The 14,349-nt window shown below is 43.0% G+C and overlaps 1 long non-coding RNA gene across 1 annotated transcript; it reads left to right on the top strand.

The window, feature by feature from the left end:
• The first annotated feature begins 8,553 nt into the window (after window positions 1-8,553).
• Gm40981 lies at window positions 8,554-14,074 on the top strand. The gene is made up of 3 exons (XR_873589.1): window positions 8,554-8,865; window positions 13,168-13,294; window positions 13,891-14,074. It is a non-coding gene; the product is annotated as a predicted gene, 40981 (long non-coding RNA).
• Window positions 14,075-14,349: the final 275 nt, after the last annotated feature.

Below are 14,349 nucleotides of genomic sequence, written 5' to 3'. Positions count from 1 at the left end.
AGAATGACATTGAACATCTAGTCAGCTGTCTCCATTTCTCCAATACTAGCATTGCATGCACCATCGTGCTATGTTTGTGAGGTTTTGGAAATCAAACCCAGGGCTTTGGGTATATTAGGCAAGTCTTTTACCAGCTGAGCCATGTTTCCAGCCTCTCTTTTGAAACAGAATTTAATAGGATGGATGTCAAAAATAATGGGAGAAAACGTAAACATTCATAGTTTATAGTGACTGGTCCTGGAACACAGGGCTGTGAGCATTTGGTAAGTTCCATTTGTTTTCCAAAATTCCTAGAATAACCTGGTTTTAGGACACATTCCTTGGGATCATGGAGTGGGTAGCTTAGAGTGACAGAAATTCACTGATGGTTCTGGAGTCTGAAATCAAATTGTCCAAAAAGTCATGTTCTCTGAAGACTAAGGAGAATCTGTTTTTTGTCTAGTCTATGGGTGACCAACAATCTTAGTCGCTGTAATTGTTGCATTTCCCTCCATCAGGTGGTGTCTCTGTGTATCAGTGGCTCCTCCAAAGACACTGTCTCTTGAGCTAGGGGCTATCTCACTGCAGAATGCAGTGGCACATTTATGAAGATTGTTTCCAAATGACATCTCAATCTGAGGCTCTGGGTAGGATGTGGCTTTGGCGGACCCCTGTAAACTACACATGCTTTCGGTTCAAATCCTGTTTAAGCTACTAAATGCTTTAACCTTGAGCTAGTAATTGGTTGTTTGTGGATGGAATGTGTGTTGTCTTCTGCAGTGAAGAGTGAGATACCAACTGCATAGGCTTTGGGTGAGGATAAGTGTGAGCTCTTGGTGTGTACCTGTCAGAGAGGTGAGTGCTCAGATCTAGGCACATAGTGTGTCCGATCTAGTTACCTAGTGTGTCCGATCTAGGTGCCTAGTGTGTTCGCCTTCAGCCTCATAGAAAAATCCTTAAATTTAAAGAAAGGAGGACATAGGTCAAAGAGAATGTTGGGGTGTGCAATTTCTACCTGACTGTCTTTTGCTTTTTGGCTTCTATCAAGCACCTAGTTAAAACATTTTTTTTTTTTTTTACTTAGTTCTGAGACACATGGTCATCGTTAACTGGTTGTTTTCAACCGAGAGAAAACACTTGGGCCTATTTCAGTCTTGAGAGAGCCTCAGAAGATACACAGTATTTTAAAAGGTAAAGTAAGACTGCCTATCACTACCCTTCTGTCTCTCCCTGCTCTGTATAAGTCTGACTCCTATACGTCATTTGAAAATGACCCAATATATATATAGCCAAGGTCTTCCATGTTGAATGAAGGAGCTGTGAGGTTTACTTAGAGGCAGTAATAACCTCACCAAGCCCATTTAAGGTCTCATTAAGTTCAAAACCTGGGGCTTTAGAGGTATTGAAAGGGTAGGTAAGGACTTAGGGAAATGAGGCATATTCTCAAAGAAGCAGTTCAAAGCTTTCACATGTGGGCTGCTTGCTGTGCAAGCATGAAGACATAAGTTACCATCCTAGCAACCATGTTAAGAGCCTGGGCGTGGCCATGTGCGCCTGTGATCCCAGCACAATGGAGCTGTAAGCAGGAGGCTCATTATCACTGGTGTTTCCTGGCTACCAGGTTAGTTCCAGGTTCACCAGAGAGACCATATCAAGGACACAAGGCAGTAAGTGGTGGGATAGGATACCCCAAGTCCTCCTCTAGTCTCTGTGGGTTCACAGCTGTACATACACACATGCACATACCACACTTCCAGATGTCAACATTTTAGAAAGCAATCCTAAAACTGTTTATTACTGCTTAGTTAAGAAGGAACCAGAAGAAGAGCCGGGAACCTGAAATGCCCGCAAAGCTAAAGGACACACCGATGACAGGAAACACAAATAGCTGTGCCTTTCCGACTTCCAGAGCTGAAAAGGCAAACTCCCAGGAATAAATCTGGTTAACTATTTCCCATCATCTCAAACACCTACTCTGAGTTTTGAGCCACACAGAGCAGCCTGTAACCAAGGGTGGAGTTGAACCCAACAGGGCGAGTGGAATGTACATAATTCTTTCTCTCTGTGTTGGCCTCAGAAGCTAGGGTACAGTTTTACCCAAGGCTCATGCCAGACTCCCTGAAAGCATCAATGGATAAAATCTCTGGGTGGCAGGCCCTTTGTCCTTTTCCTACAGATCTGCCTTCCCTCTCCTTGCAAGGCGTTCCACTCATCTCTTTCCATTCCAACTGCACTGGAAGCACTTTTAACTTTCCCTCTAGTTTCCATGTGGTTTGCCCGAGAATGCGCTCTGAGAAGAGCCTCCCTGACCTTAGGCCTCTTTTCCCAAGACCAAGGTGACATTTTAGTTACAATATTGACTTAGTAGAGATCAAAATTGATACTTTATTAGTAATTTTTTCAATAAATCAGAGCCTGGACATCTGAAGGAGAGAAAGGAAAATCTGAATGTCTGAGTTCCTATAGGGCAGCCCCACCCCCCAACCCCCACAGAGGTAGTAAGAAGGTAAATGAAAATCTTTGGGTGGTGGCTGATTTACCACCCAAGGGAACACCCGTCAAGTGTGGTATTTATCCATGCGTAGTGTTCCATGCACTCCCCCTGAAATGTCCATGTGGCTTTGTATACATGTGTTTACAGGATGTGTAAATAAACATGAATGGAATATGAAACACATGGTCCATGTTTATAAAATATGCATCCATTTACGCTAATGAAAAATCACTTCCATCCAAGAAGAAACGATGCCGCACAGAAGTGCTGGTGGGAAGGGAGAGTGCTGGTCTTTCCACCCTCGTGCTTGGGGGAAACTGAGTCATCAATGCCTTTGTCATAAAAGGCAGGGAATTTGGCTTCTGTTGACATCAAAATGGCTTAAAGACACGTAAGCTGAAAAGAAAGCTTCCCTCTGGAATCGTTTGCACAACGGAGCGTTTAAAACCAGCTTCCGGCGGCCTTGTCACCTTATGTTCTCACGCATCCTGCTTTAGTAAGTGTTTCCAAGCTTCCCAGTAAGTCCATGTGCATAAGAATTGCTGGAAAGCCTGCTTAAAATACACATCTCTAGAGATTGCAAAAGTCACGTGAGTACCAGGAGCTTAACTTTCTACTAGCTGCTCACAGGCTCAGGCCAACTGAGGAAACCATTTGATTTTATCAAGTCTTGGGGGAATGGAAGGAGAATTCCACCCTTTTACAATTTGTGTGTGTGTGTGCCTGCTGTGTGTGTGCCTGTTGTGTATGTGTCTAATGTGTATGTCTATTGCGTGTGTGTCAGTGTTTGTGTGAATCTATTGTGTGTGTGTGTGTGTGTGTGTGTGTGTGTGCCTTTTGTGTGTGTGTCTAGTGTGTATGTGTCTAAGTGAATCTATTGTGTGTGTGTCTTCTGTGTGTGTCTATTGTGTGTGTGTCTATTTTGTGGTCTGTGTCTCTGTGTGTGTAAATGATGTAATTGTGTAGTGTTGTTATATACTAATACGAAATGGGGTGGGATGGGTCAGGGGTGCACAATAGGGAGGAAAACAAGTTTGTCTACTCCACATGAGCCTTTTCCAACTTCACTGGAGTAAGCAGGTCTGAGCTTGCAGAGCTCAAGCAGCTGCAATGCTGGCTGCCATGAAGTCAGTTCATGCAGTCACAACTGCTATCAGTCCAGACTCCAGCCCTGGTGAAGTGCATTTTGAATTAACCTACGTGTTGTGACTTTGAGGTGCCATTCTAAGTGATATTAAACGACATTGCAAAAAAAAAAAAAAAAAACCACACTACATGTAATGGAACCTACTCATGAAACATTACCATGTATGTGTGATCTAGAGTTTGAGGAAAACTTTGGGCTACCTAGTGAGACCCTGTCTAAAAACAAACAAACAAACAAACACACCCACAAAGTAAAAACAAACAACAATATCTCAAACAATAACAAGAAAGCTGGGTGTGGAGGGTTATGCCTCCCAGTGTTAGGGAAGCAGAGGTAGGTGGATCTATGTGAGTATGAAGTCAACCTGATCTACATAGTGATTTCCAGGATAGTCAGTGCTACCGAATAGAGGATCCTTTTATCAAAAGTCCAAAAACAGACCAAGCAAAAATACAGTACAATGTAACAAAATCCTAAAACACTCAAAATGAAAACTATTTTTAATAAATTCCAGCTTTGCTTTGGATGAAGAGGAAAAAAAGTGGGGGAGAAAGGCAGAGGTCAGTGGGTATCATCCATGACACGCCCACCTCCCATGTCAACACATTCTGTAACTATACTGCAGTTTTCGAGTTTGGAAACTGACCTGATACAAATTAAATGCTGTAGAATCACAACTTTACCTGACCTCCTCCATGTGAGCGCGTGCGTGCGTGCATGCGTGTGAGAGAGAGAGAGAGAGAGAGAGAGAGAGAGAGAGAGAGAGAGAGAGATTTCCTCTCATGCACATATTTACATAGTCATTCCGGCCACATATAATCAAGATGCAGAACTCTTCTCTCACCCAGCCACCCTTCCATCTTCCCCATTCCATTCTCATCTCTAGAATCAACCCACTGGTCTACTCTACACCTGAGTGACATTTTTCTTAAGGTATTTTTATTTTACTCTAGGTGTACGGGTGTTTGCCTGTGCATATGTCTGTGTCCCGTGTGCATGCTGGATGCCTGTGGAGGCCAGAAGAGGTTATCAGATCCCCTGGAACTGGAGTTGCAGAGGATGTGAGCTGTCATGTAAGTGCTAGAAACTGAACCCTGGTCCTCTGTAAGAGTCACAAGCACTTTTCAATGCTAAGCCATCTCCCCTGCCTCTCAAACCTTTTTTTTTTTTTTTTTTTTTTTTTTTGGAAGATGAGCAGAATGAAAAAAATAAGAGAAACACGAAAGCATATTTGACAGGGAGAGAAAAGTTTCGATTTTGGGCAACTTTGGTTGGTTTCCTGTGTGTGTATTTATACACATACACATATACATCACTATTCTGCGTTATAAATGTATTTCTTATGGAGAGTTTCGGGGGGGGGGCAGGGGAGAATAACCCTGTGCTATGGGATTTCCTGCATCACCAGCCAAACCTTCAAAGCTGCTGCTGCCCACCAAGCCTCTGATTAATGACTCTTAGCTTTATATTTGTATGGAAATTCATCATCTGAACCCTAAGTTTTAAAAACTCATGTTCAGAACTAGGTCTAGGGTTTGGGAATAAAACAAGTGACCCCAGGTAGCTTCAAGACTGCAGGTGTTCTAGTCCTCCACACATGGCCAAGAGAAGCCAGGAGAAAAGCACGACCTCTAATAATGATAGTCCTGGAACTATTTTCTATATGTGTGACAGTTTACGTGGGAACAATTGGCAATTTCAGGAACGTTGAAAAGATTACCACAATTTAAATAAAATATTGGTTAATAAAAGGCTATGCTCCTTGGCTTATGACCTGCTAAGCACATTACAATGTGTAATATATATACATATTGAAGTTAAATATTCCTACTAAATGTGATCACATTTGGATCATCATAAAACTTGCCAGTCAAATGAACATGGAGCTAGGGTAGGGACATCTTTTTCATGCTGGTGGCAGGGTTAATGTTTTTGCAATTTTAGTGTGTGTGTGAAGGTTTAAGATATCTGGCTATGAATCAAGTCAATAGGTAAAGGTCCCCATTTGATTTTCTTTTATTTGTCGTGATTTAGAACAGCACAGGGCTTGTGAGTGGCAGGTATTTGGTGACTTTATCATAAATTTTAAGAGATTCGGGCAAGATTTCCCCCTCATGGCATCTCCTGGCACCCTGATCATTAAGGTATTGATAGAATCCTGTTCAAAAGCAGTATGTTGGGCCGCTGAAGCTAGAGAGATGGGATGAACAGATGGGGGTCTTGTCTGTCTATTATCTATTTTTCGAGACAAGGTCTTGTTGGCTAGCCTAGAACTCACCATCTAGACAGGCTGGCCTTGAAACTGCACAAATCATCTTGCTTTTGTCTCCCAGGTGCTGGATTTATAGGTGTGAGCCCTGCTTAATCTGTTTAAGGGTGGCTTAAACCATGCCTAGCTCAATCTGTTCTTGATTTGTGTCTATCCCTGGATGTATTTTCTTCGTAATCCCTTGCAATATTTGGGCACCAGTGTTACATATGCCCCACAACGTGTCGTTGATCCTTTTACCAAAAAGCAAAGGAAAAAAACCCACCTAACTCTGGTGAAGTTCTCGCTCTACAAGGCTGAGCTGTTTGGAGTACATCTTGGCTATCTGCGCAGACCTTGAATAAGCAAACTATTAGTAATAGTTTGGACCTAAAGTTATTGACTTATCAGGCCTTTCAAAGTACTGAACATTTTATTGTATGATGTCACTTGAGCAAACTTCCTACAACCAACAATACAGTCTTTTCTGAAATTACCCTCCTTTACAGCAAACTTCCCAGCTGTCTACATTCATTTTGTGAAGACAGAGGCCGTGTACATTCTGCTTGTTTTTCTTACTGCTACACACTGATGACAGATTGCCTGGAACTGGGTTCCTTACATGCAGTTTTATTCATTTTTCCAAATACCGAGTTAAGATCCTTGCTGGGTTTTTTTTGTTGTGGGAGGCCAGCTAGGTGTCTTACCCAGGAGCGCCCCCTTGTGGCTAGCACATCGGCAGCCATGTGCACAAATCGTCTGATAGCATAGCTTCTTTTTTTTTTTTTTTAATTTATTTTTTTATTAGGTATTTTCCTCGTTTACATTTTCAATGCTATCCCAAAAGTCCCCCATACCCACCCCCCCAATCCCCTACCCACCCACTCCCCTTTTTGGCCCTGGGGTTCCCCTGTACTGGGGCATATAAAGTTTGCAAGTCCAATGGGCCTCTCTTTGTAGTGATGGCCGACTAGGCCATTTTTTGATACATATGCAGCTAGAGACAAGAGCTCCGGGGTACTGGTTAGTTCATATTGTTGTTCCACCTATAGGGTTGCAGTTCCCTTTAGCTCCTTGGGTAATTTCTCTAGCTCCTCCATTGGGGGCCCTGTGATCCATCCAATAGCTGATTGTGATCATCCACTTCTGTGTTTGCTAGGCCCCGGCATAGTCTCACAAGAGACAGTTATATCTGGGTCCTTTCAGCAAAATCTTGCTAGTGTATGCAATGGTGTCAGCGTTTGGAAGCTGATTATGGGATGGATCCCTGCATATGGCAATCACTAGATGGTCCATCCTTTCGTCACAGTTCCAAATTTTGTTTCTGTAACTCCTTCCATGGGTGTTTTGTTCCCATTTCTAAGAAGGGGCAAAGTGTCCACACTTTGGTCTTCGTTCTTCTTGAATTTCATGTGTTTAGCAAATTGTATCTTATATCTTGGGTATCCTAAGTTTCTGGGCTAATATCCACTTATCAGTGAGTACATATTGTGCGAGTTCCTTTGTGATTGGGTTACCTCACTCAGGATGATGCCCTCCAGGTCCATCCATTGATAGCATAGCTTCTTAAATCAGCAGTGACAAACTGATGGTATCTCTCCCTCACTCATGTGCCTTAGCATTTCCCAAAGTGTTCTTCAAGGCTAGGCGGATGAAGGGGATGCTTTGTCTAGTCCATCTCTTTCCATCTTGCTATGACCTCAGAAGATACCTACTCTGTGTGCCATGCTACAAAGGAAACTCAACCATGTTATCTTTGCCTTGCTCTGCAAAGATGGTCCCCAGTGTGGTGACTTGCTCCATATAACCCAGGCTGGCATGTATAAGGATTCATACTTTAGACACAGGCCTTTTCACCCAAAGACCTGTTCATGCATGTGTGGTAGAAATGGCCTTCCAACATTGAAAGCCACTGTTTTTATACGATGGCCATAGAAATGTTTTATAAAGGAAATTTATTTTGTGAATACTTTAGATATAATGTGCATAAATTTCAGCTTTTTTTAAAAATAAGATCCCCACAGCAAAACAAGTTATATGTTTTGACTACAAGTGGAAGTTTGCATGATGTTGTCAGGGTTTTAGGAACATTACAGAGTACAAACCTTCCTTTTGTGCTTGTTTAAAAAAAACCTGAATTGTTCTAATAGACCCTGTGGGGCTGTATGTGTGTGTGTGAATAAGACAGGAGTTTGATAAAGTTTCCCTGAACCACGTACTAGGAACTGAGGCCTACATCTTTTTTTTTTTGTTTTGTTTCTCAGGTGGCATGAGTACTTATTTGATCTACACAGACTCACATTCTGGATTCACAGACCTTCCTAGATCATTATCTGTGTTTGGATACAGCTTTTCTGAGTATGTTATTATGCTAATTGTTTTCTTCATGACCCAACAAACCATTTCTATACATTTTACTAACTGGGAAAGTAAAAAAAAAAAAAAAAATCACTGTTTTAAACCCAGGTCTTCTAGAAGGGAGAGCCCAAGCTAGAATTAAAGTGTTGATTTTCCATTGCAGAGGGAAAAACCAAGACCCTGGAGAAGAGCCAAAACACCAGGAGGCAAGACACAGCACAAGGCCATACTGTCTGGGACATGGCAAAGAGCCACTGAGAGTAACAGCACAGCATAGGCTCAGTGACCCCTCCCCAAGGAGGAGTCCTTCAGTAAAGCCCTAACTCTATGACAGAGGTGACATTGATCTGCCTGACTTGGTCCTGTCTGTGTGTCCCTGTAAGATACACCTCTGAGGTAGCTAAGTGTTCCTTACTTCTGGGTTGTATATTCAACAAGGAACAGCTTGTGGTTTCTCAGTCTCATTTCGATTTTCTGCCACAAGCAACTAAATTACAGACCTCCTTTGTGGGCTGACTGAAGTCAGCATGGTGCCTGTAAAGTCCAGAGACAGCTCAAATCCCCTGGAACTGTAGTCACAGACAGCTGTGAGCCACTGAGTGGGTGCTGGGATTAGAGTCTGGATCCTCTACACAAGCAGTAAGTACTCTTCTAAAATATTTATTTTATTATTATTTTTGAGAATTTCAGACTTCTATACTGTAATTATATAATTCCCATCCATCCCTCTCCCTCTTCAATTCCTGCTGTGGACACCCCATTCCTGGAACTTTAATTTTTTTCAAACCTTATTTTTTTTAAAAGATTTATTTATTATATATAAGTACACTTGTAGCTGTCTTCAGACACACCAGAAGAGGGCATCAGATCTCATTACGGATGTTTGTGAGTCACTGTGTGGTTGCTGGGATTTGAACTCAGCACCTCTGGAAGAGCAGTCGGTGCTCTTAACCGCTGAGCCATCTCTCCAGACCTCAAACGTTATTTTTAATGATGGTTCTTAAAGACTTTAACCTCCCTTTTAGTCCACCACCCACCAGAGGTAGTTGAAAAGAAAAGGTTACAGGGGAAGCAGATGTGTTTAGAACTGGTTCTTTGGAGCAACACCCATCTGTGTTGCCTGGACATCAGCAACTCAGTTCACAGGTGCAGTGGTGGCACTACCTAGGAGAGACAGCCAGGCCTCAGCCTTGGCACTAGTCAACAGGAGGAACCTGGAGGGATGCCAGGAGAAGTTCTCTGCTGTGTCTCTTTCGGGGAAGTAAAGATCAGCAAAGATGCGAGACTCACAAGTGTTACAGAACTAGCTCTGTAAGCTAGCCAAGCTCAGCCTCCTTCACAGTCTGTTGGGCTGTTTATACTCCCTCCAAACATCCCGTGTCCTCCACGGGTCTTGCCTCACCAGATGTCTGCCTCAGCTGACATCACTCTGCCAATCAGCCAGAGTCCATGAAAGTGGCAAGAATCTGCAGCATACCACCAGAAGTTTTTTGATGTGTTTCTCTCGGTGGAGTCCAGACAAATGCAACTCAACTACGCGATGTAAGGTGGACTAATACATGAGTTCCATGAGTGGAGACTCCTTCATCACGTGTCCTTTCACGCGTTTGCTTTAGCAGAACATCCTTTCTCCTGTGTCTGCTTCAGAGAAACATTCCTTCACAAATGTGCCTTAGCCTTTCACCTGTATCCTCTTCAGGAAAACACTCCTTCAGGTGTTTGCCCCAGCAAAACATCATCCAACACAACCGACTTTCCAAAGGACCTTTAAGCTTCTGCTTCACATCCCCTCTCTTCTTTCATGACCTCTTCTTCGTTAGTTTTTGGTGTGTGCATAACCTACTGAGTCTGTTTAGTTTGCTCGTATGAATATGTGTTTAGGGCTGAGCACTGGGATTGGATAATCGTCTATCAGGATGATCATCCCTAGAAAAGGCTGATTCTCTTCTCTTCAGCAGCCATTAATTGCCCATAGATCTCCATCTAGGGATGGGGCTTGTGAGGTTTTCCTTAGCTGTGTTGGAATGTCAAGAGGTGTCATTATACCAGTCCTGTTTAGGTGACCATGTTGTTAAATTTCCATGTGTGCAGCTCCCTGTCATTTATAGAATACATTATTTCATGGCAGATGAATTAATCTTCTGGATCTCACAGGGTTTTTTTTGTTTTGTTTTGTTTTTTGTTTTTTGGTTTTTTGGTTTTTTTTCCCCCTCTCCTGGGAAGATTTCTAAGCCTTAGGTGTAGCAGGTGTAGGTTTGTAGGTATATCAGTTGAGGTTCGTGACCAGTTGATTAATTGTTCTCTTCCTTTTGATCAGTGTGCTAGCTTGTTTTATGACAATTTGATATAAGCTAGAGTCATCTGAAGGGAGGGAACCTCAGTTGAGGAAAGGCCTCCATAAGCTCCAGCTGTAGGACATTTTCTTAATTAGTGAATGATGTGGGTGGGCCCAATCCATTGTGAGTGGTGCAATCCCTGCACTTGGATTCTATAAACAGGCTGAGAAAGCCATGAGGAGCAAGCCAAGAAGCAGCATCCACCTGTGGCTTGTGCATCAGCTCCTGCCATCAGATTTCGGTCTTGTTTGAGTTCCTATCCTGACTTTCTTTGATGATGAACAGTCATGTGGAGCTGTAGGTCACCAAATAAACCCTTTCCTCCTCAAGGTGCTTTGGTCCCAGTGTTTTATCATAGCAATGGTAACCCTAACTAAGACAACTAGTTGTAGATTTCTGTTATGATCTCTATCTGCTGCAAAAGGAGACTTACTTGATGAGGGGCAAGGACTACACTTGTCTATGGATATAAGCATTGGGAATTTAGCTCTGGGAATTATACTTCTTTAGGGAAAGTATAGTAACTGGTTTTTCTGTAGGCTCCATGATCCCCCTCCAACACAAGTAATGGGAAGCAAAAGGGGGGGAGGGAGAAGGAAAGGAAGAGGGAGGTGAGAAGGAGAAGAAGGAGCCCAGCCCTAGCACCCCAGTGATAGACTTCAACAAGATTGCACCTCCTAAAGGTTCCATAACTTCCCAAAATAGCATCACCAACTGGGGACCAAGTGTTCAGACACCCAAGCTTCTGTGGGACATTTCTCATTCAAACTATCATAATTACTTTTTAGTGATATGAAGAATGCTTCTGTTCACATCATAGACTCTTCATTCAGGCCAGTGCAGGTGTTCCTTTTTACATTAAAGGGCCAAAACTCCTCACTCAGGTCACGCTGATGTTACCACTTCCTAACTGACTCCTGTGAAGATTTATGGAGTCTGATTATACATGTGAACTGCAAATGACTTCACCTCTAACCCTAGCTCCCAAACTTCAAATTATACTGCTTTTCTGTCTCAAGTATTCCTCAGTTCTACTCATGATGAGGCAACTTAGGACCTGGCTTAGGACCTGGCCAACTGTCCCCACACTGGGAAATCTCATAAACAAAGTCTCTCTCTCTCTCTCTCTCTCTCTCTCTCTCTCTGTGTGTGTGTGTGTGTGTGTTCAAAAAGAGTCATCTAGTTATTGTCACAGTGTCTATGTAACAGAAGAATCAGAATGGTTTAGTAGTAAGGGAAACATATTCTGCAAAGGAGATTCTGTGCATAAAGATCCAGAGGGAGCATGCACTCTGTAGTCATGGAGAACAGGAAGCAGTCATAGGAATACTTCGTAGGGAACCAGTGTCTACTTGGCTGTTCTAAGTCCCGCCATTTCTTGTATCACCTAATAAATCACAATAGCCTCATAAGACAGCAATTCTTACCATCTAGGTTTTCCAAGGTAGCACAGCTGACCTTGGAAAGGTTGAGTAGTGTGCCCAGGTTCATGTTAGTTACTGGCAGGGCAAGGATTTGAACTCAGGGTGAGTGTTTTGGCCAGTCTGTATGTAATGAGCTTCACCGCCTCCATCTATGTTGAGTAAGCTATGAAGCAAAGACAAAGAGAACGGAGACTCCATCCACAGACTCAGTCTGATTATAAGAAAAGTGGATGTCAGCAGGTTACCCTTGGGGTATAGAATGAACGGAAGTACTGCCTACAGGGATAAGCCTAGTAGAGAGAGCTTGGACCACTTGTTCTCAAGATGAGGCCCCAGGACCGGCATCATCTGCATCACTTGGAAATCCCTCAGAAATGCAAATACTCTGGTCCCTCCCCAGACCTACTGAGTCAGATGTGGAGTGAGGCCCAGTATTTGTGTTTTACCAAGCTGTCAAGGGATTCAGAGGATGCCAAAGTCTGAGAACCATGGAAATGGAAGGACCAATTGGTACGACATCATTATCAAGGAAGAACTAAGGGAAGACCCTATCAATGGTCAGTATCTATTAGCTCAGTCCTTAGCCTTACAGCATAGACCTTCATGGCTGGTGGGAAAAAATAGAACAGGGAAGAACTGATGTTTTCCCAGAGATCTCAGGTCCCAATGTCAAGGACAATGGAAGTCTAAGCCCTGGGTTTGCCACGTTGCTACAGCCCACTCTCCTCACCATGCATGGAAATGCCAACTGCAGCAGCCTCAGAGAACCCCGCTGAAGGTGAAATACGTTCCAGACTCTAGGAAGTTGTGAGGACTCGAGCTGTTTTCATGATGGACATGGGAAATGAGAGGGTAAGATCCATGATTGGATCTAGAAAGTATATATGCATATGGAGTGCTGGGGAGTGGCTAGGATCACCTGTGGCCAGTTAAAGATATGACAGTTTGACTTCAAGGTCAGGGTAGAAAAATATTTAAGAATCATTGGGAGAGATGAGTATGAGTAAGAATATGGTCACTTTTTGTCAGAAAGAAGACTACAAAGAAAATCTATCATTATGAGCTAATCAGGCAATTAGTTGACTTGGGTGTTAGTGCAGGTGTATATATGTGCATATGTGCATGTGTGTGTGTGGAAGCCAGAGGACGATCTCATGTGTTTGTTTTTTTTTTTTTTTCAGGTACTGTCTGTTTGTGGGGTGAGAGTTGGGCAGGATCTCTCAACCACCTGGAACTCACCAAGTAGGCTAAGCTGACTAGCCAGCCTCAAGGATCCACCAGCTCCCGCCTCCTGCCCAGTGCAGGATTGTAAGTGCAAACCACCACCCTTGGCTTTTTTTATTTTACATATTTCTGGGATCAAACTCATGTCCTATGCCTGTAAGGCAAGCACTTCACAAGATGAGCTTTGTCAGGCCACAAAAATCCAGCTCTAAATTAATACCACAATTCACGAAGCTCAGGTAATGTAACGAGGCACACAGTATTCCCACAGGTGATTTTACACTCCCTGGGGAGCTCCGAGAGAAGGCAGAGCAAGCATGATCAAGTCAAGGATTGTGAATCAGGGCAGTGCTGCTTGGACAACACAGTGAGGAGCTACAAAAATAAAAATAGGAGATGCCAGACCTAGAAAACAGAGTTAGTTAGCGTATAAGCTTAAATTGCAAATTCAGCTTTGCAAAAATTCAACGCATTTACCTATATTTGGTTTTGTGGCTTTAATTAGCAGTTTTGTCTTGGAGAAGAAGGATAATTGAAATATAATTTTCATATGACAAAACTCACCTTGTGAGAGTGTGATGAGACAGCCATTCTCACAATTTGATTTTACATATTTCCATTTCTTAAGTGAGAAGCCCATATCCAGCCATCAGCAGTCATGCTACTCCTTCTGCTTTCAGAGTCTGATGCTGTCTGTCGACCTGCTATATGGTTCCACGGATTCACCTGTGCCGATTATCTGGAGTCATATGCTGTGTGTGTGTGTGTGTGTGTGTGTGTGTGTGTGTGTGTGTGTGTTCATTTCTAAAATGTAGAATAACATTTTTGGTTTTGACTTAGTATTCTGCAAACTTGCTGGACTTGCTCACTACTTCTCATCATCCTAACCAGGCATATTCCCTGGGATTGCCTACAAACAAATCACATGATCTGCAAACTCTGATAGTTTTACTTCTTCCCTTGTTGTTGAGGAAGCTGGAGGGGAGGCTCAGTGGTCAAGAGCACTTGCTGCTCCTGCAGACCCAAGTTTGGCTCCTATATAAACTCCATATGTAACCTAAACCAAGCATGGCCTTTCAAAGCTTCACAGTACTCCCTATATAAATATCCTCAGGGTATGTTAAATTTCTTTGCCTTTT

This window comes from Mus musculus, chromosome 13 (genome assembly GCF_000001635.26).
Source record: "Mus musculus strain C57BL/6J chromosome 13, GRCm38.p6 C57BL/6J".
NCBI lineage: Eukaryota > Metazoa > Chordata > Mammalia > Rodentia > Muridae > Mus > Mus musculus.
Note: the sequence above shows the minus strand (reverse complement) of the source record. Positions and strands in the feature narration are given on the sequence as shown.